Raw genomic sequence first — 6,565 nt, 5'->3', positions numbered from 1 at the left:
GTAGTTCAAGGCCCGCTTCTGATCGTTAACAGATTTCTGAGGACCACCTTCCCAAATACATGATAGGCTATCATTGTGATATCTTGATGTGAGAGAGGTCCTCCGCGGCCCATAGATACTGTAGATGGCACCCTGAGGCCCACCAGCGTGCCACGGCCCAGTGGTTCAGAAACACTGGCCTAAATGACCTCTGTAATTGGTGGTCACCGGCCGCTGCTGCTTGGCACTTTGCCTCAGCGCTGAGTTGACCCACAACCTCCAACCCTCCGTTTCCCAGCCAAGAGGTCACGTCACCTTTTTGAGCCGCTACTTGAATATGATCTCAGGTGGCAAATGAGTGTTTTTCAATGCAAGAGTGACTAGGAGCAGCGTTATCATACGGCGTCAGGTAGAGTGACTAGGAGCAGCGTTATCATACGGCGTCAGGTAGAGTGACTAGGAGCAGCGTTCTCATACGGCGTCAGGTACAAGTCCCTCTCAGCACTCCCATTTACAGCATTGCATAAGAGATTGAAATTCCTAATCTCTACTGGACTGCCAACACTATAGAGAGGCAAAGTGAACGTCACTTCCTGCTTCAGCACTGTACCAGAATTTTTATTTATTTATTTTCCCATAGACATTTTGTAAAAATGCTTATAAAAAGAGTTTTACTTGGTCAAACCAAACGGTTCAGCTATATATTTAGAATCGGGGGAGACCATAGAACATTTCACTCGGACCAAAAACAAAAAAGAAAAACATAGAAAAAGTATTTTTTTTAAACCCGCATTTTTTTTAACGTTTTGGTCCGAGTGAAATGTTATGCGATCTCTCCTGTTTCTAAATATATCTGTACCGTTTGGTTTGAACCTATAAGTCGATGGTTTGAACAAGTAAAACTATTTTATAAGCATTTTACAAAATGTCTATGGGAAAATAAATGGCGGATGAAAATCTCTGGTACAGTGCTGAAGCAGGAAGTGATGTTCCACTTTGGCTCTCTATACATGCTGGTTTCTATGTGTTGGGACCCAATGGGTCACAGGAGGGGCCCCCATCATAACAGTTAGCAGTATGGTGTAATGAACCTGAGTGCCAGGGGCAATTAGTTTCTCGTTTATTCCTGCGCTAAAAAAGAAGTTCACACCCTGCAAGATAATCATTTTTATGGCAATTCTACTGCAGTCAACAGAATGTTAGGGAGTGACTAACATGAGAGAGGGGTGATGCTGAGCTTGCTATTCCACAAGTACAGAGAGACACAACTGTGCATGTGAAAGCAACAGAAAATTATGAAGATTAAATCAAATAAATATCCTCAAAGATTGCTAAAGAAAATGCTGTGTAGAGATTAACTACTGATTGACAAAATCTGTAAGATATACAGACATGTCTTAAGATGGAAAAGAATCGGTCAAGAAGTGATGGAATTTCCCTTCTTCCAAAGGCTAAGACGTAAGACGTAAGCCAAATATCTTGTATGTCAAGAGGAAAAAGTAAAAAGACCTAAGAATGAGCCATCACTGGGCTGCCTGAGACAATGTTATACTAATGCTTTCTCAGCATTGATCAGAAGATTTCATAATCACAAACGTACATAAATGTGCATGTAATACCATATACCAAATACAATCCAGCCATATTGAAAGAATTGTTGACGATACATTTTCCAGCACATCGACTTCAAGTACGTGACAAGAATCTGCATATTATTCAGGTACATGGGGCTAGCAGGTGGAAGCAGGGGTCAAATCATATGCACAAATTTTCAAAAACTTGATTGCATGCCCTCTCGACATACCCTTCCTCTTCCGCGTTAGTATTCTTGGCATCTAGAATCAACTTGCCGTCCCTATGAAACACCACATGTGCCACCACCTCTCCAGTACCCACAGTATTGGTTCCACTTGCATGTCTCCAAGAATCAGAAGAGCACAAGATCAAGGTGTAGACTACTCCTATGTGCCAGGCTGAGAACTGGACGGCTGTGTGGTCTCACCAAATGTACAGAAAGTAGTCCCATTCAGTATATCCAACCTCTCCATCATGACTTGAGCCCAGTGGGCAACCTCATCATCCCCATCCTATCTCCATTCATCCCTAATCATATTCAGGCTAGTGAGGACAGTCTTTGAACTAGCCTGGTCATATTCAAGCTAGTGAGGACAGTCTGGAAGTAGCCTGGTCATATTCAGGCTAGTGAGGACAGTCTTGAACTAGCCTGGTCATATTCAAGCTAGTGAGGACAGTCTGGAAGTAGCCTGGTCATATTCAGGCTAGTGAGGACAGTCTTGAACTAGCCTGGTCATATTCAGGCTAGTGAGGACAGTCTTGAACTAGCCTGGTCATATTCAGGCTAGTGGGGACAGTCTGGAAGTAGCCTGGTCATATTCAGGCTAGTGAGGACAGTCTTGAACTAGCCTGGTCATATTCAGGCTAGTGAGGACAGTCTGGAAGTAGCCTGGTCATATTCAGGCTAGTGAGGACAGTCTTGAACTAGCCCGGTCATATTCAGGCTAGTGAGGACAGTCTGGAAGTAGCCTGGTCATATTCAGGCTAGTGAGGACAGTCTTGAACTAGCCTGGTCATATTCAGGCTAGTGAGGACAGTCTTGAACTAGCCTGGTCATATTCAGGCTAGTGAGGACAGTCTTGAACTAGCCTGGTCATATTCAGGCTAGTGAGGACAGTCTGGAAGTAGCCTGGTCATATTCAGGCTAGTGAGGACAGTCTTGAACTAGCCTGGTCATATTCAGGCTAGTGAGGACAGTCTTGAACTAGCCTGGTCATATTCAGGCTAGTGAGGACAGTCTTGAACTAGCCTGGTCATATTCAGGCTAGTGAGGACAGTCTTGAACTAGCCTGGTCATATTCAGGCCCTGAATATGACCAGGCTAGGGCTAGTGAGGACAGTCTTGAACTAGCCTGGTCATATTCAGGCTAGTGAGGACAGTCTGGAAGTAGCCCGGACTGAAAATGACATTGAGCTGGTACCATTCTCATCCTCGTTTCTCACCATTTCCCTTATTGAACAATGTACCGTACTGTGGACTATCCAAACCTGCAAGATGCAGCGATGCTAAAATAACATTCTAATAACTGTGTTAGGATTTCTTTGCGGACAGATACTGGACAACACGGTGTGTTTTGGAGCACACAATGTTCTTGCATGGTTTGTATTTTGAATAACCTCTTATGTCGACACATTTCAGTCAAGTGAAAGGTTCACTAGTTTGCTCGACCTCCGTTTCCGACCTGGGTGGTTGCATCCATTTGCCTCAGCCTGTTTGAACGGACTATTGTGCAGCCAACCGCTGAAGTGTTGAGACATTCAACTTCACGTTGGACTTTTTTTTTTATTTGCTGTTAAAACGACGACACCAGCAATAAAAAGCTCCGCTCACTCTGTTACACTTGAGCTTTGAACCGTTGAAGTCAGTGAGCAGTTTTATGAAGTTTCTCACCCACCCTTTGTATTATTGTTGATACAACCTGTATAGATGAAAACACATGTATAGAAGTAATGAGTTTAATGTTCATACAAGATGTAGATAGTGATGGAGAGATGTTGAGAAGAAGCCATGAGCAAATGAAATGCCTAATCTGGGAGGAGTATAAATCCAGTGACTATGCGGTGACAGTAAATTGGGAAATCTGACAAGAGGCTTTGTGAGCTTGTGAGATTCTGTCTGAAATGAACTGATTCCAGTTTGGGCGTTTAGATGCTCAAAGTACAGTTTATGATGTGAGAGCCTGTTGCTACGGTAGCGATGGTTTCTCATGCACGGGTAACGCTGTGATAACAATGGAAGCGCCATGACTGTGACGTGGTCATCATACGGACTCCCAAATATTACCATCGTCTTGGGACGTATGGATGCATGGAGTTACTGTACTGTATTGTACTGTACTGTATGTGCGAAAGACTCTTTGTTCAAGGATGCAGAGTATTCAACCCTTCCTATGTTTTTGCTTTGTGGTGTATTGTACGAAGAAATATTTGTGAAGTGAATATATGAGTATAAGATATAATTATAGTGATGATTATAATGTGTGTGGAGTGTTTGAGAGCGATAACAAGTAAACCAACTGTTGGTAAAAAGACAGCCATAGAGTATGCGTGGCTTCCTGTCCTCTACAACTGAAAACTGATTGAAAGGGTGTAACAGTCATAAGAACTCTAGAAATGTTCTGTAGTTGAGCATCTAACTACAGACTAATAGATGCTCAACTGTAGGATTGTGAAATGATCTGCCACCATAAACCGCAGTGGTCAAACTGTCAGTGGCTGGCTAGAGAGAGAGACTGCACTGGGTTAATACAATTAGTTAGTTCATACAATTAGTGTGTTCATTAGTAGGTTTGGCTTCATTCATTCCTACTGTAACCAATAGGCGTATAGTGACAGAGCAAAACCAATGGACTTAAACCAGATTGGGAGTGTGAAATGTTGACTTGAGTGAATTTCCATCAGATCTAATCGAAGCAGTGGTGAGGTAATTTAGGGTAATATTGTCGATCTTGTGCCCATCTTAATATTTTTTTCATTTTCATGTTTTTTATTTAATGCATAATTTGGCTCACGTCTTTTCGCACTTCTTGATCATGACAGTTCAGGCAGTTTGTCTTCTTCTTTATTTAAATATTGAAAGACATTTAGACGTTTGCCATAATGCAAAGTAATATGGAAAGGTTTGTAGTTTGTTTTATTGACCGAAGGGAATATCAATTGACCCAAGTCCAGTAATTATATATCATTTTTTAGGTTCTGTCTGTCTCTGAGCATTTTGGTACTACCACCATAATCATAAGCTAAGTTACACTGCAAGAGCAGACCAGTTGTATGGTCAAATGATGGTCTCTGTGTGTGCTGACCTCTCACTCTGTTGCGAATGCATAGGATCGTTCTGTTGGATACGAGGGGCTCCATGAGTGAACTGCCTGTCAGTTGTCTGTCTGGTACCAAGGTTGCTATACAGCTGCTCTCTCTCTGTGTCTCGCTCATCCTGCTTCTGTTGGGAATTTACAATAAAACATCAGTGTGCATGATATCATCTGTGCCTAGTTTGAATTCATTCTGATTAGTTGACCATACCATTAACACTGTTAATATGAGTTATAGAGGCGGAATGAAGTGGAGCAGTTCAACTCGGAATGTGTGGGAGCATATGAGAAAGGATTCATCGCTTTTGTTTTCTTGGGGTGGGCCTAAGAAAACAGTTGAAAAGTAACAAGGTTACTAATGATAACTTACTAAGATATGTGTCTATGCTTCTGGTGTTTGGGGTTTTTGTGAACATACAAGTTGCAACCCTGTGCATCACAGAGCTGTTCGATCTTTTTTGGGAGTCCATAAAGCAACCAAAAGAAACACGTTTGCTTTGCTTCCAAAGCAAACGTCTGTATAATACAGACGTTAATACAGATATTTGCTTGATTGTAAGTCTTTTAATGTACTATGTATTAGGGGTGTCACGATACTAGAATTTCTGCTTCGATACCGATACCTAGGAAAATATCGATACTCGATACCATTTTCGATACCACGCGGGGGGATGCGACAAGACATCAAGAGGCATAAAAAATAAACAAAGACAGATGGACGGACAGATGCACACTTCTCCATAATCTAGGCCTGATAAAACTCATTAAAAACTTTGACCTGACACAGCAGATTACACCTGCTCTAGTCATCAGCCTATCAGAACACTTTGAGCTTGTTGAAGCAACAGATACCCACCAATGACAGGGAGGGAGAAAGTATGTTTGATTTTTCATTAAGAGAAAGCACTGCTCATATTGATACTGTTGCAAATTAGTATTGTATCAGTTTAAAATGTTTAGTATTGATACTTATCGATACTATCGATACCTGTTGCAAATGAGTATTGTATCCGTTTCAAATTTTTAGTATTGATTTTTTCGATACTATCGATACTTTTGACAACCCTACTATGTATGTGTATGCAAAATATTGTATTAATAATCTTCATCCTTTTCATTAGGCTACTGTCAGTATGAGCATCAATCTTGTCCTTGAGTATTTGTATTCTATTTCTTCCTTGTCAGGATGGCAAGAATCTCCTTAAATTGACAGCTAAAGGGGATCCTCCAGAATAAATAAATTAATACAATACAATACAAAACACAATACATTTGCCGTGTAGAGTTCAGCCCCTTTCCTGGATCACAGCTACATTGTTTCTCCCACCGTGGTTTTGTCACAAAGTTGCTTTCTTTTACAGACGGATCATGGGTTAGATCAGGGATACTCAACTTGCTTTGCCCGGGGGCCACTTTCGTGAAATGATAGAAGGCCAGGGGCCAGTTAATAAACAAACAATATACATTTTTCTGTAGCGGATTGTAGGTTTTTGGGGTGTCAGCCAGAGTTTAGTCTGACAATGTTGTGCACACCGGATAGTTAGTTAGGTTAAGTTAGTACATACATAAGTGCCTGGGTAGCAAGCAGATGGCGGTATTTGACAATTTAGCAGCTAAATCATAGATTATTGAAAGATATTCCATATTCCAGACTGAAATGCTATAACAGAAGTGGAGTATTGACCAGAATGACATGAACA

Source organism: Poromitra crassiceps, assembly GCF_964638095.1.
Source record: "Poromitra crassiceps genome assembly, chromosome: 17".
Lineage (NCBI taxonomy): Eukaryota > Metazoa > Chordata > Actinopteri > Beryciformes > Melamphaidae > Poromitra > Poromitra crassiceps.
Note: the sequence above shows the minus strand (reverse complement) of the source record.